This window comes from Dasypus novemcinctus, chromosome 2, assembly GCF_030445035.2.
Source record: "Dasypus novemcinctus isolate mDasNov1 chromosome 2, mDasNov1.1.hap2, whole genome shotgun sequence".
NCBI classification, from domain to species: domain Eukaryota; kingdom Metazoa; phylum Chordata; class Mammalia; order Cingulata; family Dasypodidae; genus Dasypus; species Dasypus novemcinctus.
Window position 1 is genome coordinate 200,947,603 of NC_080674.1, and position 25,915 is coordinate 200,973,517.

General features: G+C 43.9%; 1 long non-coding RNA gene across 3 annotated transcripts in view; it reads left to right on the plus strand.

The window, feature by feature from the left end:
* Positions 1 to 10,305, plus strand: part of LOC131275035 (uncharacterized) — a 45,622-nt gene extending 35,317 nt beyond the window's left edge. Inside the window, exon 3 of one of the 3 annotated variants that reach the window (XR_009182437.2) lies at positions 10,274 to 10,305. This is a non-coding gene — a long non-coding RNA (uncharacterized lncRNA). Of the gene's footprint in view, positions 1 to 4,823; positions 4,915 to 9,232; positions 9,389 to 10,273 lie in introns of those variants that run through there. The other 2 variants (XR_011647287.1, XR_009182436.2) reach the window with 2 other exon arrangements.
* The last annotated feature ends 15,610 nt before the right edge of the window (positions 10,306 to 25,915 follow it).

A 25,915-nucleotide genomic window follows, 5' to 3' on the forward strand; every position in this document is an offset into this window, starting at 1 on the left:
ATTTATTTAATTCCCCCACCCTCCCCTGGTTGTCTGTTCTTGGTGTCTGTTTGCTGCGTCTTGTTTCTTTGTCCGCTTCTGTTGTCGTCAGCGGCACGGGAAGTGTGGGCGGCGCCATTCCTGGGCAGGCTGCTCTTTCTTTTCACGCTGGGCGGCTTTCCTCACGGGCGCACTCCTTGCGCGTGGGGCTCCCCCACGCGGGGGACACCCTTGCGTGGCACGGCACTCCTTGCGCGCATCAGCACTGCGCATGGCCAGCTCCACTAATTTTCCTTTCTTGTGATGTCTTTGTTTCGCTTTGGTACTAGGGTAATGTTGGCATCATAGAAGGAGTTGGGTAATGTTCTTTCTGTTTCGATGTTTTGGAATAGTTTCAGCAGGATTGGTGTCAGTTCTTTCTGGAATGTTTTGTAGAATTCACCTGTGAAGCCATCTGGCCCTGGGCTCTTCTTAGTTGTGAGATTTTTAATAACTGATTCTATCTCTCTGCTTGTGATTGGTTTGTTAAGATCATCAATTTCTTCTTTTGTCAATATGGGCTGCTTATGTGTTTCTAGGAATTTGTCCATTTCCTCTAGATTGTCATTTTTGTTGGAATATAGTTTTTCAAAGTATCTTCTTATGATAGTCTTTATTTCTGTGGGGTCAGTGGTGATATCGCCTTTCTCATTTCTTATTTTGTGTATTTGCATCTTCTCTCTTTTTTTCTTTGTTAGTCTCACTAAAGGTTTGTCAATTTTGTTGATCTTCTCAAAAAACCAGCTCTTGGTCTTGTTTATCTTTTCAAGTGCTTTCTTATTTTCTATTTCATTTAGTTCTGCTCTTATCTTTGTTATTTCCTTCCTTCTTCTTCCTGTTGGGTTACTTTGTTGTTGTTTTTCTAATTCCTTCAAATGTGTAGTTCTTCAAATTTTGCTCTTTCTTTTTTGATATATGAATTTATGGCTATAAATTTCCCTCTCAGTACTGCTTTTGCTGCATCCCATAAATTTTGGTATGTTGTGTCATCATTATCATTTGATTCAAGGTAGTCATTGATTTCTTTTGAGATTTCCTCTTTGACCCACTGTTTTTCTAAGAGTGTGCTGTTTAATTTCCAAATCGTGGTTTGAAATCTGGGCTTCTGTCCCTTGCAAATTTCCAGCTTAACTCCACTGTGGTCAGAGATATTGTTTTGTATGATTTCAATCTTTCTGAATTCATTCAGCCTTTCTTTGTGGCCTAGCATATGATCTGTCTTGGAGAATGATCCATGTGCGCTTGAGAAAAATGTATATCCTGCTGTGTTTGGGTGCAGCAATCTATATATGTCTATTAGATCCAGCTCCTCTAATATACTGTTCAGATGTTTTGTTTCTTTGGTTATTCTCTTTTGAGATGTTCTGTCCAGAGTTGATAGTGGTGTATTAAAATCCCCCACTATAATTGTAGATGTATCTATTGTTTCACTTAGTTTTTCCAGTGTTTGCCTCACGTATTTAGAGGCACCCTTGTTAGGGGCATAAATATTTATGATTGTTCTATCTTCTTGACAGATTTTCCCTTTTACTAAAATGTAGTATCCTTCTTTGTCTCTCACCATTGTTTCACATTTAAAGTCTATTTTGTCTGATATTAATATAGCTACTCCTGTCTTTTTTTGGTTATTGTTAGCTTGTATGATTGTTTTCCAGCTATTCACTTTCAATCTCCATGCGTCTCTGGGTCTACGATGTGTCTCTTGTAGACAGCATACGGATGGGTCATATTTCCTTATGCAGTGTCCCAGTCTGAATCTTTTGATAGGTGAGTTTAATCCGTTGACATTCAGTGTTATTACTTTCAAGGAATTATTTGTGTTAGCCATATTTTTATTGGATATGTGTTTGTCATATTTTGTTTGTATTTTTTTTGGTCTTTTTTTTTGTTGTTGTTCCTCTTATACTCTCCTCCAACTCTGCCTTTCCTGTTTTTTCCTTTCTTCTTGCAGAACTCCCTTTAGAATTTCTTGAAGGGGAGGTTTCTTGTTGGTATACTCTTTCGGTTTCTGTTTGTCTGCGAATATTTTGAACTCTCCATCATGTTTGAATGCTAGTTTAGCTGGATAGAGTATTCTTGGTTGGAAATTTTTTTCCTTTAGTACCTTGACTATATCATACCACTGCCTTCTTGCCTCCATGGTTTCAGATGAGAAATCAGCACTTAATCTAATTGAACTTCCCTTGTATGTGATGGTTTTCTTTTCTCTTGCTGCTTTTAGGATTTTCTCTTTGTCTTGAGCATTGGATAATTTGACAAGTATATGTCTTGGGGTGGGCCTGTTGGGGTTTATGACTAGTGGAGTGCACTGTGCTTCTTGGATATGCACATCTGTCTCTTTCAGTAGATTTAGGAAGTTTTCAGCCATTATTTCCTGCAACACTCCTTCTGACCCCTTTCCCTTCTCTTCTCCTTCTGGAATGCCTATAATACGTATGTTTGAGCGTTTTGCATTGTCATTCAGGTCCCTAACTGGATTTTTTCTATCTTCTTATTGACCCCTTCTACTATCTGTTTGATTTCTGATGTACTGTCTTCCACATCACTAATTCTCTGCTCTGTCTCTTCTAGTCTGCTGATATTTGCTGCAAGTGTATTTTTGATTTCTTGAACTGTGGTGTTCATTCCCATTATATCTGTAAAGTTTTTGCGTATGTCTGCAATTTCCCCTCCAAGTGATGTCTTCATGTTGTTAACCTCTTTCATTACTTTGTCAAATTTGTCGGTGATAAATGTTCTGAGATCTTTCATTGCTTGTGCCAAGTTTTGCTCCCCTTCGTGATTTTTGGTTCATTGAATGGATTCAGCCATGTTTTCCTGATTACTGGTTTGGTTTGTAGATTTTTGTTGCTTTCTGGTCATCTCTTTATCTTGACGGATTTAATCAGTTCCTTAGCTTCTTTGTCTACTCTTGGAGGTTAATTAGCTGTTATTTTTGCATGGGTGTTATATCTTCTCTTTGTCACTTTTTTCTTCTTATTCTAATTTCTTGTTGGTTAAGTTCACTTTAAAGGAAAGTATTAGTGTTGGGGAAAGGCAATTGTGTAAGCAAGGGAATAGTGTAAAGCAGTATTGGTGATATATGTTAACAAAGCAAGAATATGAGATCTGGCAGGATGGAGGTTAGATTCATGTAAATTGTGTAGAGTTATAGAAGTACGTAGAGTACTTATTATGAGGTAGATGATTGAATATGGGAGGAATATGGTATGAGCTAAAAAGCTATTGTTTTTGTGAGAGAGGGAAAGAGAAAAGAAAGGTAATAGTTTCAAGAGTGGATAACAGACAGAAAACAAAACAAAGGTATTAGGAATTAAGACTTAGACCCTTTGTGGATCGAAGAAAGGGAGGTGGGAGGTGGAATATAGGAGAGACAGTAGATGGTGGCGGATATCAAGATGGAGGGGAAAGAGGATAGTGTAGGTAGCCTAAATCAGTTCACACAGAAATGAGGCAGTGGAGGATGAGAAAACCCCAGCAAATGTGAGGTGTTTCCTGCCGCACCTATTGTATAATTGAGGTAAAATAAACTAAGTAGAATATGAGGGACAAGAGGGAGAGAGACAACAGAAAAAAAGAAAAAAAAGGGGGGGGAAGGGATGAGAGGAAGAAAGGAAAAGAGGGTGGGCAAAGGGTGGGGAACAGGTAGGGGAAAGAAAAAAAAAAAACCAGATATACACAAACCAGAATTAAAACACCCACTACACAGCACCTACCACACAAAAAAAAACCTTAAATAACTGAGTAAAAAAAGACTTTGGGGGATACGCTGTGAGAGAAGACTAGGGGATAATGCGGTGTTAGCAATCAGGAAATTGAAAAAAGTAAAGAATAAGTCAAAATGAAAATAAAAACAAAAGAAAATGAAACGATAAAGAAAAAACACCAACGTTGAAGGCTAGGGCATGTAAGGACCTCAGATGGACCTCAGTGCGTGATGGATTCAGGGATGGAAAGTCTGAGATATTGAGGACTCAAGAAGTGTGAGTCTCTGTGGTGTGGGCCACCAGAGTTTAGGGAATTCAGACCTGGCAACCTCCAATCTGGTCAACAGGAAGCCTGGGAGCCCCACAGTGTAACACAGCACTCAGGGATCCCCACAGTTCGGTGCCAGCCCTATGGGGGAAGTCAGATCCGCAAACTCTATATTATTTCTGCACCCTGCAATTCACTTACTTAGCTGGGCTCATTAGTATGGGTATATCTCACTTCAGCTTTTGGACAGCTCCCATCCTGTGATTCCAAACCACTGCCACTAGAGGGCGCCTCTACACCGCAGCCACTTTACTAGTACAGATCCGAAGCCCGGCCTGTGATGCTGAAAACAGATTCAAAAACCGGAATTCCCAAGCTTCGCAGAATATTCCCTAATCAGCTTCCAGACGTGTCCCCCTCCCTTGCCGCAGCCTAAAACAATTTCTCAATTACGTCTCTTTATTGCCTACAGCCTATTTGGGTTGGAGATCAGCTGCCGGGCTTTTGGGGGCGGGGCTTCAGGCAGAAGCGCTATTGTTTGTATTCACAATCAAAAGTTTCTCCCGCTTCACAACAAAACACCGTCTGTCTTCCCAAATCAATCCCCAAAGGCGACCCGTCGCATCAACCCGCCAACAGCTCGCCCAGAACTCGTGAACTCCTTAGCACTTCAGAGTCATCTAAAAGCGGAGCCGCCGGGCAGGACCGCGGTTCCCCCCACCCCCAATAGGGAGGAGCCTGTGTGTGGGTCTCACCTGCGGGCAATAGAACCCAAATTATATCTACTAGACCAATCCTCTCTGTTACCTTTCCACCCAATCGATGTCCAGGCACTTCTGCCCTGCAAAATCCTGAAAAAGCCCCGCCTTGGAGAACCTGCAGCCGCGCCCAGCCGTCTCTTTCCAGGACAGACCGCAAAGGCAAGTTCACTCAGCGACCATCTTGCCTCCTCCCTGTCCACTTGTCTCCTTTCTAATCTTTATTTTTTCCTTCCTCTTACTAATGTTAGGTTTAGTTTTCTCTTTCCTCAAGATATGAAGTTAGGTAATTGATTAAATATCATTCTTTGGTGGGTGAGGACTCAATGCCCTACTGGCACAAGAAGTTTATGTAATTCCTTAATTAAGTAAACCTGTGAATCCAGTATTATCTAATATGCCTAGAATTGGAATTCATCAATAATATCAAACTGCTACAGTCAATATCTAAAAGGGGAACAAAAAATTTGGAGCCTTTATTTACCTGTCCTATACTTATTTAAATCCAAGGTTGGAGCTAATATATAAAAACTCAAGGATGTGGGCTGCTTAGAAAAATTCCTGCTCCTACTTGCTTTGTGAATCATGTTGCCTTACAAACTGGGTCCCCTATCTAATGTCTGCTGTGATCTAATTAAAACAACAGGCAGCTGCAGAGTCTTTAAAAAAAATCCAAATTTTATAAAGAGCCAATTAGAAAGTACTGTGTGCACCAAAAAGATACATTTTCAACTGCCTTTTGAAGGCTTAGAAGGAGGACTGCTTGATCCCCAAGTCTGAATGTGTAAACAATGTTTGGATAAGGAGCCAATATGCAATAGGATATCTGAGTCATGGTAGCTCTATTTACCAACCCACTAGCCATATAAGAAATAAACATGCCCTAGATATGAAGTAGCTGGGCTAGGGTTAACCATAAGACTATCAACTCCCTATGGAAGGTTTGCCCATCATGAGGCAACCTAACAGCCACAGTAGAAGAATGTGTCAATATCACCGATGAAATTCTCAAAACAATTTGAGTTTCTATAGACACAGCAAATGTCATGGATAGTGATATGGCCCTAGATCATCTTCTGGCAGAACAAAGAGGGGTATGTGCAGTAGCCAATATCTCCTGCTGCACATGGGTAAATACATCAGTGCAGCTAGGGCTAAACACCCAAGCCATTTAGCTTCATAACATTGCCAATCCTCCTGCATAATCGATATGAGAATCCATCAAAAACTCTATGCCTAAATTATCATCGTTCTTACCCATAATAAGTCCCCTAATAATTGGTATCATGCTCTTAAAATGTGGTCCCTGCCTTCTTAACTGCTTGGTGTACTTCATGAGTAAAAGTTTAGAAGCTATTAAACTGCAAATGATCATAGCACAGAGCTATGAACGATTCTGTTGTCAGTGTGCTGACAGTCAAGTATACCTTACCATAGCTAGGGCAAGATTCTGCTCCTCCACTGGGACCTGTTACAACATCCACACTCAGCAGGAAGCAGCTCCAGAAGCTAAACCTCCTCAAGAGTAAGGAGAGTGTATAAACAGAGGGGGAACTGCTACAAGGATGGAGTGCCCCCTGGATGATTACACACGGAAAATTTCACCTGTCCTTTTGTTTGAGCTATGCTTATTTTCAGGAACTAAGGGTAGGTTGCCAGTAACCACAAGAGCAGCCCACCTAGGGCTGCCAAAGATGGCAAATGGGCTCCCTGTGCAAAAAGTATTATAAAAAGTGCCATGCACAAGAAGAGACCATCTGCATATAACAGAGTAGAGTTAACAATAATATTGTAATATTTGCAGCAATGGCAAAGATAATATATCAATTCTAAGGGACAATAATAGGGGGTATAAAGGGATATGGGATTTTTCCTTCTCAAGTAGTGAAAATGTTCTAAAATTGACTGAGGTGATGATAGCACAACTTTGCGATGGACGTGAGAGCCACTGACTATACACTTTGAGTGGATTGTACAAAACAGGAGACTGTATAAAACAATGAATCCTGTGGTAGAAGATGGACTGTGGCTAACAGAATATGAAAATGTTCTCTCATGAACTATAATAAGTACATAATTCTAATTCAGGGTGTCATTAACTGGGTGAGTTGGGGGAAAAGTACACCAAATGTAAGATATTGGCTATATTTAGTAGTAATATTTTTACACTGCTTTTTCATAGTTTGTAACTATTGTTCCATAACAGTGCAAGGTACTGCTGTTGGGGTAATATATAGGAGCCCTGTATGATGATATTCATGTTTGTTTTGTAAGTTCACAACTTATACTATACACTTATTATTTATGGATATTCACATATGAATGATAATCTTCAATAAAAACTTAACAAAATAAAACGTTGTAAAACTAAAGATAGGAGGTAGCATGATTGTAAAAGAAACATAATTATTTCAAAACAGGCTTATTTTCTACAACAAGAAAGGGTGATAAGGTAAATACAGAGCACAGGTGATACAGAAAGTTTGCCTTCTAAACAAGACACTCAGTTAAGGAAAACCTTCTATAACTTCTTATTAAGAACAGACAAATAATACAAGAAAACTTTAACCGAACAGAGAGAAAACCATGGTATGAAGTGATTTTGTATGAAGCACTGTATGAAGATATTGTCTGATGGGAGAACTCTTAAAAATCTATAAACCTATCAAATTTTAGCCACCCTGTCCCATGACAAATAAAATCCATTTTCTGCAAACCTTCAACTTTCTATATCAACTCATGATTGCCCTACATATTCCCGTTTCTTTCTACAACAACCAGTTTTTTTACTTTAAATTTTAAGATAAAACTTTATTTTCCTTTAACAAAACATATCTTGCAAACGTATTTAAATGATCAAAAAGATCTTGGAAACTCTCTTCAATGTAACAATCTTGAAAACATAATTTTTCTTTCATTATAATCATGGAGGTGAAGAAGGTCAACCACCACAACAGGGAGCCAAGAGTGCCTACAACTGAAAGCAGGAGATTTGCATCCAGCATCCATGTGGAATCTAAGCCCCCTCTTGATATGGATGTGGAGTGGACACAACCATTCCAAGGTCCACAGAATGGAGGAATAGAGTATGGATTAGAGTGGATTTACTGATATTCTGTTCATGAACTATTGTGATTAGTAATAGAAGAAAATGTGGCATTGGTGTGGAGAAAGTGGCCATGGTGGCTGCTGGGAGTAGGGAGTGGGAGGAAGAGATGAGATGTGGGGGTGTTTTGGGGACTTGGAGTTGTCCTGGGTGGTGCTGCAGGGACAATTACTGGATATTGTATGTCCTCCCATGGCCCACTGGGTGGACTGTGGGAGAGTGTGGACTATGATGTGGACCATTGACCATGAGGTGCAGCGGTGCCCAGAGATGTATTTGCCAAATGCAATGAATATCTCATGATAATGGAGGAGATTGTTGTTATGGGGGAAGGAGTGAGATGAGGGGGATGGGGGGAATATGGGGACCTCATATTTTTTTAATGTAGTATTTTTTTAAAAGCCAAAAAATAATAAAAATAATAAAATCAACTTAAGCTCTAATAGATATAGTTTTAGTTTATTTGATCAGTAATTACATAGAGTTGGGAAGAACACACCCATATAGAGTGAAATTATATGCTTATATTGTACTTTTTTTTTTAAGATTTATTTATTTCTCTCCCCTCCTTCCCCGTTGTCTGCTTTCTCTGTCCATTCGCTGTGTGTTCTTCTGTGACTGCTTCTATCCTTATCAGCGGCACCGGGAATCTGTGTCTCTTTGTTGAGTCATCTTGCTGTGTCAGCTCTCCATGTGTGTGGTGCCATTCCTGGGCAGGCTGCACTTTCTTTTGCTCTGAGTGGCTCTCCTTAGGGGGTACACTCTTATGCATGGGGCTCCGTGTAACATTAGGAGTGTTAATTTATATGTAAATGCTTACTTATCTCTAAGTCAATTTGAATAGAGCTCTTTGCAGGAGTTTTATAAGTTAATTTGGAAATAATATTCAGATGTAGGAAAATATGCATCAAACATAAAGACAGACACACTTACAGAGTTTATACTTTCAATTTAAGCTACTAATCAAACATAAAAAACAGATATACAGAAAACAGATATCTCATGAGCTTTTAATTTCTCATTTGCCTTTTTCAAAGAATCATTTAATGAAACTTTAAAAATATTGCTAACATACTCTGAGCATCCGTTGAAATAGGCATCTCATTTGACTGTTTGGCTGGGATATCACATTTGGGAGCACATCTCTGAGATGAATAATTTTGTCTACTTGGAATGTTTCTCATAATTAACATTAAAATTCTAGGTTGTCTTTGTTAGATATTGCCAATTTGTTCGATATGTACAGCTTCCAACTCCATAATATTTGAATATATATAATATGCCAGTGTGCCATAGGATAGAGAATTAAAATTTTAAGAGAATGGGGATCCATCTTTATCATTTTGCTTCTTTTTTTTTTTTTTTTTCATTCCAGGAGGCCATGAGGCCATAATTTCAATTTTATTGATGTCATATAGAGACCAGAAGTAAAGAAAATTACAGACTTCATTATCCTTAGGAAGGCAGATGTAAAAATCCTCAACTAACTTCTAAAATACCAAGTATTAATAAAATAGCATATTAAAAAGAATATTCACCAAGACCATATAGTATTTATTACAGCTGTGAAAAGTTGGTTAATCATAACAAATAAATTAATATAGTACACTCTGTTAATGGAATCATGGAAAAGAAGCATATGATCACAGAAAAGACATTCGACAAATTTTCACACCTTTTTATGATAAAAACACTCAGTAAACTAGGAATTGAAAAATCATTCTCAATGTAATAAAGGAACTTTATGAAAAATCAACAGATGACATCATATTTATTTTTTTTTTATTTTTTATTTTTTTTGCTACTACTTTCATCAGTTCTATTTTTTTAAAAATATTTATTTATTATTATTATTTTTTAATTACATTAAAAAAAATATATGAGGTCCCATTCAACCCCACCGCCCCCGCCCCCCACTCCCCCCACAGCAACACTCTCTCCCATCATCGTGATACATCCATTGCACCTGGTAAGTTCATCTCTGAGCATCACTGCACCCCATAGTCAATGGTCCACATCATAGCCCAGACTCTCTCACGTTCCATCCAGTGGGCCCTGGGGGGATCTACAGTGTCCCGTAATTGTCCGTGAAGCACTATCCAGGACAACTCCACGTCCCAAAAACGCCTCCACATCTCATCTCTTCCTCCCGTTCCCCACACCCAGCAGCCCCCATGGCTACCGTTCCCACACCCATTTCACATTTCCTCTGTGGACATTGGATTGGTTGTGTCCATTGCACACCTATGTCAAGTGAGGGCTTAGATTCCACATGGGTACTGGATGCACTCTTCCCGCTTCTAGTTGTAGACACTCTAGGCTCCATGTTGTGGTGGTTGACCCTCTTCAACTCCATGTTAGCTGAGTGGAGTAAGTCCAATAAGTCATATCATTTTGCTTCTTAACTTGTGCACAGGTCAAAGAAACCAGCCATAGCAAACATGAAACTGTGAACTGAACCATAAGGCTAGAGATTTAGGATCAAAACTTGAATTTTCTCATTAAAAAGATTGACCCACTGACCTTTGGACTGAAAGCTAGTGAGACTGGAGAGCACAGACACAAATGAGTGGAACTCAGATCCAAGAGGGGCTCACTCATGAACCTTAGAGATGGTGGAGAGGAGAGCATGCTGAAAGGTTTCAGCATGAACCTTCTGTCTTCTTATCTCCAGAGCCCTTCACAGTGGCATTCAGATTCTGTTCTCATCACTGAACCTGTGCAAAAAAATACCCAGGTAATTAACATTTTGGATTTCACACCTTTATTAAGTGATTCATGAATTAGGCAGCATTCAACCCAAGAGTAAGGCTCATATAGGCAGAACAAGGTAGTCTTAAAGAAAATACAATCAGGAAGTGGACTTGGCCCAGGGGTTAGGGCATCCATCTACCACATGGGAGGTCCACAGTTCAAACCCCAGGCCTCCTTGACCCGTGTGGAGCTGGCTCATGCACTGTGCTGATCCACGCAAGGAGTGCCATGCCACACAGGGGTGTCCCCTGCGTAGGGGAGCCCCACACGCAAGGAGTGCACCACATGAGGAGAGCTGCCCAGCACGAAAGAAAGTGCAGCCTGCCCAGGAATGGTGCTGCACACACAGAGAACTGACACAAGATGATGCAACAAAAAGAAACACAGATTCCCTTGCCGCTGACAATGACAGAAGTGAACAAAGATGCAGCAAATAGACACAGAGAACAGACAACTGGGGTGGGGGGAAGGGAGAGAAATAAATAAATCTTAAAAAAAAAAAGGAAATACCGTCTTACAGAGTGCCTTACTTGGCTTAATATTGACTTAGAGGAAGTAGGCTACAGAACAAAAAAGGGGAGCAACCAGCTCCCCAATTTCAGGTTCAGGGAGAAGGACCCTTTACAAGAGACAGGAACTTAATTAGGCTTTGGTTTCTGATATGGACTTAGCATGAAAGTCTCCATATCAGGTCTAGTAAACTTATCTGTTGTGCTTGTATCTCCTATTTATTTTGACAAGGGCAGTTCTTATACTTTCTCAAAAAAAGTAGAATGAATTTCACAAATTTTCAACAAATGTATAAATGAAAGCACAACATCCTAAAAAATGAAAATTTATCTATAAGGGGCTCATAGGCCTGCATACAAATGGTTCATAAAATAAGATGGAGAGAAACTGCAAAAATTTGAAAGATATAACAGCATTCCCTATCACGGAGTCCCCAGGACCTGGGGGCACAGGGTCCCCCAGGGGGAGATAATGGCCACTGCACCTAGAGAGCCCCAAACTGGAGGGGGTTTCATGCAGGGCACAAAGAGGAAGTCCTCAGTAACACAAAGCAAGGGAGCTATGCAGCCCCAAAGAACAGGATCTGTGCAAGCTGGCACCCCAGGTTTCCACAGGAAACAGTTGCTGGCAGCTACAAAACATTTACAGCTTCTTCTCTGAAAGAAAAAAAAAATGTAATTAATTGAAATTTAATAGCCAAATGTGGCTAGGGCTTACACTAGTGAACACCAAAGACCTGGGATCTTGGTTGAGGCAATTAAAAGCAATGAAATTTTTCTTTCATGTAAAAGTTGCATGTTTGAAATGTCTGCAGGTGGATCCCACTATTGGATGGATTAGTTGGTGAATATGTATTACAAAATAAGATCAGGGAGGATGTGCAGCTGGAGAGGAAGATGCTTCCCAAACCTGGGGTTCAGTTCAGACATGGCCCATGCCTGCCCCTTCCCTGGCTTCACCCACACCTGCCAGGTAAGGGCTGACTGTGTAAAGGGAACCAAATCATCTTGATAGTGCCTGTCTGTAGAGGGTGATTTTCATGATCTCCCCATCCCAGGCACCCAAGAATCAAACCACAGCTAGGGCTGCAGCACTGAGCCATGGAATGTGGCAACTCCTAGAGCCAAGAGGTGTCTTTTAAAGAGCCACAGGTGGGTAATCTCCTCAGCCATCAGTTAAAGAACAGACACTGCTTCTCCCTCACCATCCTCCTGCAGCGAGTCACCACAAGAGCTGGCCTCCTGCCCCATCTGGGGACTGCTCTGCTGGCACTGGGCACTTCTGCTCAGACCACCACAAGCTCCTGGGATGGGGGGCCCAGCAGGCCAGGTGCCCTGGTGCTCTGTGGGTGGGCACATGGGCTGTCCTGAACTAAGGAAAGGTCTGCAGCCTCCCCTACTGCTACCTCCAGCTTATGACTGATGGTGACCTGTGGACAGACCTGATGACAGATGTGAACCTGCCTGCTGAACAGGTGCAAGTGGGCTATCTTTTGGAAGTTAAAGGCAGCATTAGTATTTGCCTGTGCTACAGAGGAGACACCTAGGGCTTCTCAGAAACATAGGGAGAAACTTAGTTTGCACAAATCTAGGGCCCTGTGTGCACAGTGGCACTTTGCATACATGCACATGCAGGCAAATGCATGCACAGTGGCATTCAGCAGAGGGGGCAAAGATGGGAGGCAGGATGGGAAGGAAGAGAAAAAGTCTGAAATGAAGGAAATCACAAAAAAGCAATGAAGTAAACTAACACCCCCCAGAGACAGTACTGTGAGTAAACCAGCAACTCTACACACACTCTTTAATAAAGTGACACATTCTGGTCCACAGCTGGCAGGATGCACCAGAGGGGCATTCATCTGACATTTCACAGGTCCCCTCCCCTCCATATACAGTAAAAACAAAAGAGCATGGGAAGGGGCCCACATTTTCTCCTTGATAAAACCTGGTTGAAAACCCATAATGGACTCAAAGTCACAAGGTTGTCTCTTTAAAAAAATCTGCTAGTGAAACATGTCTTGGATTGTCAATCTCAGCAGGGAGTGATTTTTAATAAGGATGGAAAGAGCATCTGCTCTTGAAGATGCTTCCCTAGAGGAGAAAGAAACTCTGTGGAGCAGGAGGAGAGCCACAATCTGCCCCCCAGGAGGTGCCTCTGCCCTCTGCACCCCGAGGGCCTCTGGGGGGGCCTCCAGGGATGCTCCTGCCTGAGGGGAGCTGCCAGCACTGGCACAAAGCCTGATGAGCCAGAGGAGGAGCTGACCTGGTCTCACCAGGTGGGGCAAAGTGGGAGGGAGGCCCCAAGCCTGGAGGGAACAGCAGTGGCCTTTCAGGCACCCAGTGAGCAGCAGGAGCAGCAGAGGGAGCTGCCAACCCCACCCAGGACAGGAAGCGCCTCCACTCTCCTCTCTCTGAATTAACACACCCAAAAGCTACTGCTGCCAGCTCAGGAAAGTTAAGACTCCCTTCCTCCATCTTCCCCAGGGTACACACAGGCAGGAGAAGGGACACAAATGGAGCCCTGTAGGAAGGCCTCCCTGACCAGAGGCAGGTGCTGCCTCAGCCCACAGCAGACAGGGGGCTGGGAAGGAGGCGGAGGTGTGTACCAGGTCTGGAGAGCTGCAAAGGGAGCCCTAGAAATCAACAGCCCCAGGGAGTGCTTCCTACTGTCAGCCTCAGGATGGCTGGTGTGGGTCAGGAGCAGAGCTCTGCACCCTGAGAGGTGCTGGAGGGAGAGTGATGATGACAACCAGGATGTCAGACCTGCTGAGTGTCACACCACAGACTGGGGGGATCTGACACATTGGGGTGCACAGAGCAGTTTTAAGTAGGATGTCAGAGAGGTCTAATGGGGAAGGGGACCTGTGTACAGAAGTGGGAAGGAGGTGGGGGTTCTGGGTAGCAGCCTGTTTGGGGTGCAACAGGAGAGAAGAGGCCCTGAGGACCAACTTGGGGGACTTGTAGGGAGGGAAGTGAGGAACCAGGTGCAGCCACGTGTCCAGGCCCGACTGCCACATAACCCCTGCACTCCACCCCAAGGTTTTTACCTGAGAGAAATGAGATCAAATGTGCTGCCACCACTAATGTGTCCCTGGGTCATAGCAGCTTTATCTGCAAAGGCCCAAAGTTGGAGCCAACTCAGAGGTCTGACAAGGGTATATAGCATGAGCCACATGTGGCCTATCTGTACTGTGGAATCCTACTTAGCAATAAGGATACACACCCCATGATGGATCTCCAAATAATTATGCTGGGTTAATGAAGGCAGACCAAGGGGGCAGCGAGAGAAGAGAGAGAGAGCAGTGCTGTGCAAATCCCCCCCATGTGATTCTAGAAGGTGCAGGGGACTCTGTTGTGAAAGGAAGCACAGCAGTGATCCCTGGATAGGGGGTAGGGAATGAGGGTGGAGAATGGGCAAGTGGGGACTCCAGGGGTGGACATGTTCCTTATGTTAGTCTTGGCTACATAGGTGGACACATGTCAACACAAACCATAACAACTGTAGCCTCTAGACTTGCAGTTTAAGTAGGTCAATATGCCCCCAAAGGAGGAGGGGTTTTTTTTGTCTTTATTTTTTTAATGTTACATTAAGAAAATGAGGTCCCATATTCCCCCACCCCCATTACCCCACTCCTCCCCCCATAACAACAACCTCCTCCATCATCATGAGACATTCATTGCATTTGCTGAATACATCTCTGAGCACTGCTGCACCTCATGGTCAACGGTCCACATCATAGCCCACACTCTCCCACAGTCCACCCAGTGGGCCATGGGAGGACATACAATATCCAGTAACTGTCCCTGCAGCACCACCCAGGACAATTCCAAGTCCACAAAACGCCCCCACCTCACATCTTTTCCTCCCACTCCCTACCCCCAGCAGCCACCATGGCCACTTTCTCCACACCAATGCCACATTTTCTTCGATTACTAATCACAATAGTTCATGAATAGAATATCAGTAAATCCACTCTAATCCATACTCTATTCCTCCATTCTGTGGACCTTGGAATGGTTGTGTCCACTCCACATCTATATCAAGAGGGGGCTTAGATTCCACATGGATGCTGGATGCAAATCTCCTGCTTTCAGTTGTAGGCACACTTGGTTCCCTGTTGTGGTGGTTGATCTTCTTCACTTCCATGTTAGCTGAGTGGGGTAAGTCCAATAAACCAGAGTAGAAGTTGCAAGTCTGTTGAGGCTCAGGGCCTGGCTATCACATGGTCAGTCCAGAGATTCAGGTCCCCTGGGTATACATTAAACCCCAGCACCAACTACAGTTCTGGTAAAAGTAACAGGAGAGGCTTGTGGACAAAGATCAGATCTGAATCCAGGTCCATCACACAGAAACACAAACTCCAATGTAGGGCCAACTGAGATGGGACTGAACTCCATCTGCCATGACCATAGAACCTGTGGGTCCCTGTAGTCCTCAGAAGAACCAGTACTTGGGGTTGTATCTACTTTATCTGTCTCTGGGACTCTGCTGAGGTGTGCATAAGGGCAACCCCTCTGATAACCTCCTGTCTCTTTTTGGATACTCATAGCCCATATAAACTCATTTGTCCTTTCCATTTCCCCCTTTTATTCAGGTCAAAACATATTTTTAACTCCTGGTATTATATGTAGACTGAGATATTCTGCTGGTCTGAGTTGACCCTTTTATTCCAGGTCATTTTCTAGTTACATCATTGGCTGGTACTTGGTAGTAATCCCTTGGCACCAGGAAGACTCATCCCTGGGAGTCATGTCCCATGCTGGGGGGAAGGCAACACATTTACACGCTGAGTTTGGCTTTGAGACTGGCCACATTTGAGCAACACAGAGGCTCTTAGGAGGAAACTCTTAGGCACCCTGCAGCTCTAGGCCTTGTTCTTATTTCAGGTGCACAGGCTCACAAGCATAGTCATTAGTATCAAGGGCTCATTGTTGGACCTTCCTTCTTTTTTGGTCTTTACTCTTCACTTGGGGGATTGTTGCTGTTCCTTTAGGGACTGTGATAGAGCTCCCCTGGCTAGGAACTCAGCACTCCCTCAGTTGTTGTTTTTAATTGTAGCCACTATGAAAATAACCAAACATTTTTATGTACCCTGGGTATATGCCCTGTAGAACTCCCTGCCAACCATGTGTCCCCTGTCAATTACATCCCATACCAGTATTCAAAGGAGGAGTTTTTAACAGAAAGAAACAAGGTCATCAGGTCAGAGTGGGGGGGAGGAAGCTAGGGGCTCTGAGGCGCAAAAGAAGGTAAGGGTGGGTGCAGAGCACATGCAGGAATTGTCCACAGGACATGGGGCCCAGAGAGGCTGATGGGGACAGGTGAGGGGAGTGCAGGCCACAGGGTCCTGCTGGTCCCACAAATGGTTGCTCTTATCAAGAGCTTGTGATTTGGGGCCCACCCTCTCCCTCTCATGTCCCATCATCCTGCCCTCCCAGGGCAGTGCCCAGCAGTGGGGTCTTTGGCTCCACATTAGAGAGACCCTGCTCCTGGGGGATGTGGTCCTGCTGGCACCTGATGTGACCACAGGATGTGGTGTCCACTGTGGTTTGGGAGATGGGGCAAGGTCCCCAGCAGAGCCCCTTGGCACTCTCAGCTCTTGGTGCCCTCTCCTCTGTCTCTCCTGCCTCCTGCCATGGCCCCCAGCCCTGGGATTTTTGGTTTTCTCCTCTCCATTTCCTACACCATCAACAACAAACTGTCACTTGGAATGTGCAAGACCCTCTAGAGCCTTTCAGACTACAAATGGGAATGTAAAATAAGGAGGTCATGGTGCTTAGGAACCCTGGGAGCAATTTATCTGGTATAAAGAAAATACCAGATAGAGGCTTTGGGGGTTCATGGTGATTGCAGGGAAGAGAAGACCCTTGAGCTTAGTTCCCAGGTCTAGTTCAAACATAGGAGAATGTATTGTATCTATTCCTTCCAAGAGAAAGGCAAGCACACAGCCATGAACCCACAACTGAGAGGTGAAGTGTGAGGTGAGCAGCAGGTGGGAGATGTCCACAGTTCTGTAGACTCAGGAAGCAAGTGTAAGGGCCATGGCCAGTCGTCATCTGAGATCTTCAGGACAGGGCAGGGGACAGGGTGGGGCAAGAGCAGGGTAACTCACTTTTGTGGTTTGGAGATACATTCACCAGAAAAGCATGTTCTTAAACCTAATCCATCATGTGGGTCTACTGACGAGGTGACACCAGCTGAGGCCTAGCCCAGCTAAAGTAGAATGGGTCTCAGTCCTGTTACTGAAGGTCTTATAGAGAAGATCACGTGGAAAGAGAAAGCCAGGAGCGCCAAAGGTGAAAGTTAACAAAACCTGGAATAATAGAAAGAAGCCAGCAGAGGCCACCATGTGCACTGGGATATGACAGAAGAGCTAGGACCAAGGGTCCTTGGCTGCCAGCTCCAGGGTGCTTCAGTTTCTGGGAGGAAGCGTCACTCTCATGACACTCTTGATTTTGGTATTCTCCTTGAAAAAACTATGAGTAAATAAATTCCCACTGTTCAAGCCAATCCACTGTTTGGCAGCCAGGAAACAGCCATTGTCCAAGGGTTCTTATTTATCCCAGTGCTTGGGCATTCAGCAGGAATACCCGGGCAGGGAATTCTACAAACCTGGCAAAAATAATATTGGAAGAACAAGAAAGCTAGTGGTTTACCAGTGAAATCCCTCCTCACATTTGCTGGTCCCTGGCAGGTGGTAACAGGTGAGGCCAGATGGCCCTGGAGGGGGAAGTAGAGAGGCAGCAGCTCTTTCCTTTCATTTTAGTTCTTTCTACACTGCCTTACTCTTTAGCAATGTGCATATTTTCTGTCCAAAATAAATAAAATCTATTGGTAGTAACTGTGGGAAGAGTGTCTGTTTCAGTGGCACAGGTTCTGGGTCTAATCAGATGACAATGGGGGAAGGTAAACATCCTGGTCCTTCCATCCTTCTGCCCCCTCAACAAAGAGGTGAGGAGGCCATGGCATCTGGTGCAGAACTAATTATCCTGTCAAGAGGAGACCCACCTATAGGGCTGGGATTGTCCAAGGCAATGATGGGCACAGCTGCTTTGGCATTCAGATGGATCCAGATGGGGCATCATGAATTCCAGCTCCTGAGTGGGGACCAGCTGCCCACTTCCATGGATGACACCAGGACATAAGCCACAATCCTGATGTGGCCAGTGTGGGTCCACCAGGTTGCTGCCAGCTGCCAGTGGGCAGAGGCCAGGCCCAGGCCAGGCAGGGGTCCAGGAGGCAGCATGGAGGCCAGAACCCTCCACCAACATATTGGTGCCCTGAAGAGACTTGAAGGACAAGCAAACACCACCCCTCAGTGGGCAGAGGTTCCTGCAGGCAGGGGCCTGGGAAGGGACTCCAGTGACTTTGGGAATCTGGGTTTCCATCTGGGCTCATCCCTGACCACCTGTGGGACCCACACAGGAGTCACACTGGGATACCCTGTCCTCCTGCACATGTGAGATGAGGGGGCTAGAGGCTGGACCTGAGGGGCTAGCCCCAGGGACACCTAATTGCAACTCATTAGCAGTTGTGTTTACAGTGGCTGCAATGGAGCATGGGTACAAGACTGAAAATTGAAAAGGCTGAGCAAGGGCCTCAGAGTGGAGCATGGCTTCCCACATCAAATAATGGCTCATTAAAGGAACACCAGGCAGCAGTAACTAGTAATTTACAGATTAATATTCATCATACTTTCAGTGTCTCTCAGACTGAGCTCCAAGCCTTTGGTTAACCCCAGATAATCTCTGCAGCAACTCAACATGAAAGTCCTATCACTAAGCCCACTTCACAGATGGGAAAACTGAGGCACAGAGAGGTCAGGAGAACCTGCTCAGGGTCACACAGCAAGGTGGGGCCAGGCTTGGAAGTGAACCAGCTGGGAGCCATGAGAGATTCAATGTCAGATCATTTAAAGGACAAGGAGGAACAGATGCACTCAGGGTCAAGGGCAGGCCAGGATGGGCCTTGGCCCTGGCTTGGGCCCCAGCCCTGCCCCAGCCAGCCACATGGGTACCAGCAGCATCCTTACAGCTCCAGGGGCTGTGAACTCTTGAGAGGAGAAGCAGAGTGGCAGGGGCAGTGCTTAGAACAGCACCTGGGGCAGAGGAGGGACTCAGAAGGGGTTGGTTTAAGCAACACCATGACATTTGAAAACTCAAAATACTACAAAGAGATGAAGGTGACAGCAGCACATTATACTTCTAAGTCTGCCTCTCCAGCTGCCAGATGGAAGCTGCCCCCACCTGTGGCCATGGGGGCTCCTTCCATCCTGGGACAGCTGTCTCTGATCTCAGCCTCCAAGAACCACCCTCTCCAAGCCCCACTCTTTTGCCCTGAGAGCAGAGCTGGGGCTAAACTGCTGATTGGTCACATTAGCCATCGAGATGACAGGACCTGGGCTCCAGTGGCTTTGAAAGGTTCTCATCTCCAGGAAATTCCAGGACCAGGGCCAGTGGTTCCCACAGTCCTTGAGTGGCCTCTGGGGACCACAGAGGGTCAGTTCCTTGACTTCCTGCTGAAAGCAGGGCAGAGTCAGAAGGAGAGGAGACTAGAAGCTCCATGACCCTGCCTCTTTCCCCTGGCAGAGTTAGGTCATCTGAGCAGGGAAGAGCATCCACTGGTTGGAAGAGGGCATTGCCACTGCTTCAATCTGCTGTCCTTTACTGCATGGTCTCTCTTCAGTCTTAACCAACAACCAGAATTATGAATCTTGGACACCCTGAAACTAGGACACATGGTTCACCAGCTCCCTACCTCTGACCACATGATGGCCCTTTTTCCACCTGACTCCCGGCCCTGGCTGCACATTAACCTCTAAACACAGAGTGGCTGCCACAGCCCCACCTGGCCAATACTTGGCCACATAGGAGCCTCAGAGCCCAACCTCTTGCCAGCCTCAGCTGCATCATTCTCATTCCCTGATAACAAACTGACCCCACAACACCTGAGGGTGAGCTCTAGCCACCAGGAGAAGCTCTGAACCTGCAAATGGCACACTGCCCCTGTCTAACCAGAAGGGCACAGGTGAATGTGAAGCTTGCTGGAGGCCAGCAGCCACCCCAAACCATGAGGAGTCTGGGCCCTCACACCACTCACCTGACAGCACAGGCCTGTCCCCAAACTGGGCATGAGCTTGGGTGCTGCCTGATGGTCCTGGCAGGCCTTGCATGGAACTCAGGAGGAGAGACCTTCAGCACCCCTGGAAGCTGGCACAACAGTTGTAGATGTTTGGCTGCCCAGCTCATCTCCAATGCCACATGCTCCTGCCCAGGAAAACCAGCCCCCCAGTCAGTCCAAGTCCACTGTCATCTCTCCAAGGGCAGTCATGGATTATTCTGTGGTTAAGGTTTCAGATTTTGCTCATGACAGAGACAGAGTAGTGCCAAGTTGCTCAAGCAAGTACATCAAACACTCAGTTAAGTACAAAAAATGTGCTTCAGAGTTAAGAACTGGATCATACAAAGCTCAGGATGTACTGAAAATTGCCAAAGAAAAGGCACAAAAGAAATAAATTGAGACCTGACTCTTCCAGTGCATCAGTTGTAGCATTGATTTGAAATCAACCCATGCAGACCCTAGTTCTTCTGAAAGCTTTGATTTTCCTCCAGGAAGCATGCATGCATCTTCTGCCTCCACTACTTCCTCCTCTTCAAAGGGAGAGAAAAAGCTCAGGAATTCCTGATAATGAAAGCCTGTTCCAAAAACATCTCTGAATCTTTCACACCAGATAGCAGGATCATATGTGTAGGGAACATTGTTTGCATCCACATTTACAGCTTCCATTGGCCATTATTCATATCATAACTGTAGGACAGAAATTTATAATGGCCTTTCAATCCAACAGGAGACCCATATTGCATGGTTTGAGTCTCCAACATCTTTCCTTGCTCTCTTGCAACCCTCCCCCTTTATAGAAAACTTCCAGTAACACTTTAGTAAGAGAAAGGGCCTGTGCCACAAGCCTGTCACAAAGGCAGCTAAGACTGCCAAGCAGCCAACCCCTGAAATGTGGGCTCTGTTGGTGCAGTTTGAAATATGAACATGGACAGTAAGTTAGGCAAGAAAAATTGGAAAGCACCGCAGATTTTCTAATCTAGTTAGCAATGACTTCTACAAATTGCCTGTTCAAATTGTAGAGAGAAATTGTACTGAATTGGCTGGTTTGTTTGTATGTTTTGGTTGGCCTTGGTTTTTTACTTCCATATAGCCATTTTTTGACTGAGCAACTTATTGAACAAGCAATGAAATTTTGTCTTAAGGAAGTGAAATGTTAGTAGTATTTTTCAGTTGTGAAGTCAAAAAACCCCAAGGCATAAGAACCATAGCCTCAATTGAAAGTGAAATTTTGCACTTAAAAATTTTTTTTTCTTCTTTATTTTCTTTTAAATTGTTACATTAAAAAAATATGAGGTCCCCATATACCCCCCATCCCACCCACCCCACCCCTCCCATATCAGCAAACTCATTGTGGCACATCCACTGCACTTGGCAAATACATTCTGGAGAACCACTGCAGCACATAGACAGTGGTCTACATTGTAGTCCACACTCTTCCCCAGTCCACCCAGTGGGCCATGACAGGACACACAATGTCCAGCATCCATCTCTGCAGCAACACCTAGGACAACTCCAAATCCTGAAAATGCCCCCACACCGTATCTCTTCTTCCCTCTCCCAGTCATCAGCAGCCACCATGGCCACCCTCTCCACATCACTACTACAGTTTTTTCCCTTACTTATCACAATAGTTCCCCAGCAGAACACCACTAAGTCCACTCTAATCCATACTCTGTTCCTGTGTCTTGTGGACCTGGGATGGCTATGTCCAGTCTCCTCTACCTCAAGAGGGGGCTTAGATTCCACATGGATGATGGAAGCAATTCTCCTGCTTGCAGCTGTAGGCACTCTTGGCTCCCTGGTGTGGTGGTTGACCCTCTTCACCTCCCTGTCAGCTGGCTAGGGTAAGTCCAAGAAACCAGAGGGTAGGAGCTGCAAGTCTGCTGAGGCCCAGGGCCTGGCCATCACTTGGACAGTTCAGAGTTTCAGGTCTCCTGAGTATACACCAATCCAAATGCCAACCACAGGTCCAGTAAAAGTAACAGAAGAGGCATGTGTAGAAAGGTTGTATCTGAGTCCAACTCCATCACACTCAGGAACACAAACTCCAAAGTCAGGCCAACTAACATGGTCCTGAACTCCAGAGCCATCTGCCTTGACCATAGAACTGTGAGTTCCTGCAGCCCTCAGGAGAACCAGCACCTGGGTTTCCATCTACCTTGGCTCTCTCTGGTACCCTGCTGAGGCATGCATAAGCATCACCCCCTGATGACCTCCTGACTCTTTTTTGGAGACTCTTAGCCATATAAACTCCTTTTTGTCCTTTCCATTCCCCCCTTTTTATCCAAAGTAAAAAAGCAGTTTTTAACACCTGATATTATATGTCGGCTGAGATATTCTGCCGGTCTGAGTTGACCTCTTTGTTCAAGGTCTTTTGGTAGTTACATCATCAACTGGTACTTGGTAGTAGTCCCTCAGTGCCATAGAGCCTCATCCTCAGGAGTCATGTCCCATGCTGGGGGGAAGGCAATGCATCTACATGCCGAGTTTGGCTTAGAGAGAGGCCACATCTGAGCAACATGGAGGCTCTCAGGAGGTAACTCTTAGGTACCCCACAGCTATAGTCCTAGTTCATATTTCAGGCACACAGGCTCATAATTGGAGCCATCAGTATCAAGTGCTCATCATTGGACCTTCCATCTTTATTGGTCTTTACCATTGCACTTGGGGGATTGTTTTTGTCCCACTGGGGAGTGTGGTAGAGCTCCCCTGGTCAGGAATTCAGTACACTCTCATCTGTAGTTTCCAATTGAAACCACTATGAAAATATCCAAACCTTTCCATGTACCCTGTATACATGCCCTGGAGAACTCCCTCCCAACTGTGTGTAGCTCTCCAATGACACCCCACATGAATGCTCCTCTCCCACCATAGTTGAACCTCTCTGTAGTCCAAAACTTATTCAAAAAGGAAGCCCAATATATTGCCAGACTCCATTAATAAGAAAATAGAATATAGTGATTGGTTTAAAGGTTAGGTATAGAATATATAGAAATTTAGAAAAATTAAATAAAGGAAAAATAAATTGGGGCATCAAAAAAATGAAAAAGCTTTTTTTTTGACATTTTGCCTTTCATCACTGCTATAGCTGTTGCCTTGTATGTACAGTGGCAAGGCAATTTCCTCCATTTCTTCCTCAGTATCTACCTACTTTTTTTTTCCTGATTATTAATTTTCTCTTGATGTAAGTTTTAGGTCACAGTAATTCACATATACAGTATATGGTACACCCACATATCCAACATCAAACCCTTTGTCCTTCCTCAACAGTGATCTTTTTACATGTTCATATTATATTTGCTGCAGCTAATGTACAGATATTGAAATGAGAGCTTTCAAACATGGTTTCATTTGGGTTTACATCATGGTTTATATTTTAGACTATACACTTTTCTAAATTTTTAGTTATCTTATGTTTTACATTATGGTTTACATTTTAGCCTATAGACTTTTATACATTTTTGGTATAATTTAACATGACCTATATCCATCATGGCATGATCTTGTGGAACACTTCCATTGCCCCACAGTTACCCTGATTCCATGTATTCAACACCTCTTTCCCCCTCCCCTCAGGGCCCACCATGACAATCAATCTTCATTACTTGAGGGACCATATTCAGAGATACTTGCAAAAATGTTGAGGGCTTGATCTACTTGACTGCCCTAACCTTTTGGGAGCCACTGATTCTCTCAAGAGTTACAATTCCCTTTGTTTGAGAACATCAGTCCTCCCCAGGATGTGGGTATACCTTCACTCTCATTGTATGGGTCTCCACCCAATGATATAATCCACTATGACAAAATGAGCACTCACACACTCCCCAGAAGCTTTCCCTGTGTCAGATGCCCCCTGCCCTTAAGCATCCAAAACAGGCAACCTTCCATATTACATTCTCTAAAGAGTTTTCTCTGCACCACAATTTAAACCACATACCTGACAATCTCCCATGATCAAATGTTCCCCTCACCCTCTGCCCAATTTCTTGGGCAATATGACCCATCCTCCCATCCCTAGTGCCCCTAATGCCCATGCAGCACCACCCTAAGTTACCCCTATGCCCCCATTTTATCCCTTCCCTGTACAAATACTTACCTCCAGCTTATCATCAATTTCACCCAAGTAGCTGTCAGCTCAAAACCTTCCTCTACCCTCCAACTACCTTAAAGTTTATCATCCAGTCTCTAGCTCTCTGAGACAGCTTGGTTTACTTATTTCATATCAGAGAGTCATGTAGTATTTGTCCTTCAATGCCTGGATTGCTTCACTCAACATAAGGTTCTCAAGATTCATTCATGTTATCACGTGTTTGTACTCGATTTGTTCTTATAGCTGAGTAGTATTCCACTGTATGTATATACCACATTTTATTTATCCATTCATCTGTTGATGGGCATTTGGGTTGATTCCAACTTTTGGCAGTAGTGAACAATGCTGCTGTGAACATTGATGTGCATATATTGGTTTGTGTCCTTGTTTTCAGATCTTCTGGGTATATACCCAGTAGTGGAATTTCTGGGTCATATGGCAAATCCATAGCTAGTTTTTTGAGAAACCACCAAACTGTCCTTCAGAATGGCTGGATCCTTCTGCATTCCCACCAGCAGTGGATGAGTGTTCCCATTCCTCCACATCCTCTCCAACAATTGTAGTCTTCTGATTTTTTGATAACTGCCAGTCTTATGGGGGTAAGATGGTATCTCATTGTTGTTTTGATTTGCATTTCCCTAATAGCTAGGGATTTTGAGCATTTTTTCATGGTTTTTTTAGCCATTTGTATATAATCTTTGGAAAAGTGTCTGTTCAAATCTTTTTCCCATTTTTTTAAATGGGTTGTTTGTCTTTTCACTTTCAAGATATAGGAGTTCTTTATATATGCAAGATATAAGTCTCCTATCAGATATATGGTTACCAAATATTTTCTCCCATTGTGTAGGCTCTCTTTTCACTTTCCTGAAAAACTCCTTTGAGATGCAGACAGCTTTAATTTTGAGGAAGTCCCATTTATCTATTTGTTCTTTTGCTGCTAGTGCTTTTGGTGTGAAGTTCATAAAGCCCTTTCCTATTACAAGGTCCTGTAGATGCTTTCCAATTGCAGAGAGTTTTAATAGCCAGTTTGTACATAGTATTTTTGTGTGTGTGTGTACACATACATACTCACAGGTAACATAAATATATGTAATAGAAAATGTAGCTTGTCACTAAGTGACACAAGTTGCAGACTTGGAATTGCAGATGAGCTGGAAGAATAGTACAGATATTTAATGAGTTTTTGTTTTGCTTTTTAATTAATGATCACTTAACCTTTCTATGCACACAATAGCATAAGAGTTTGATATATGGGGTCAGACAAACTGAGATGCTTATTATTCAGTGGCAGACTGGAAATAGCCTAGTATTGGGGATTAATACTGTTAAGGCTGGATATAGGTTTAAATGATCACTTCATATCTTCCAATGTGGATTTAACAAAAAGTTTCAAGCTTCTTGTTTGGAAGATTAATTAGGTTTGTTTTTTAATATATAAATAGCTGATTGCTAAATTTGGTCAGAATTTTCCTGATTGCCAAATTTAGTCAGATTTCTACTGATTGGCTGCTCTAAATTCTTAGTACATGTCCTAGTAAATTACACTTTGTGAATTGTCTTATGTGTAGTTGTTGCATTTTGGAA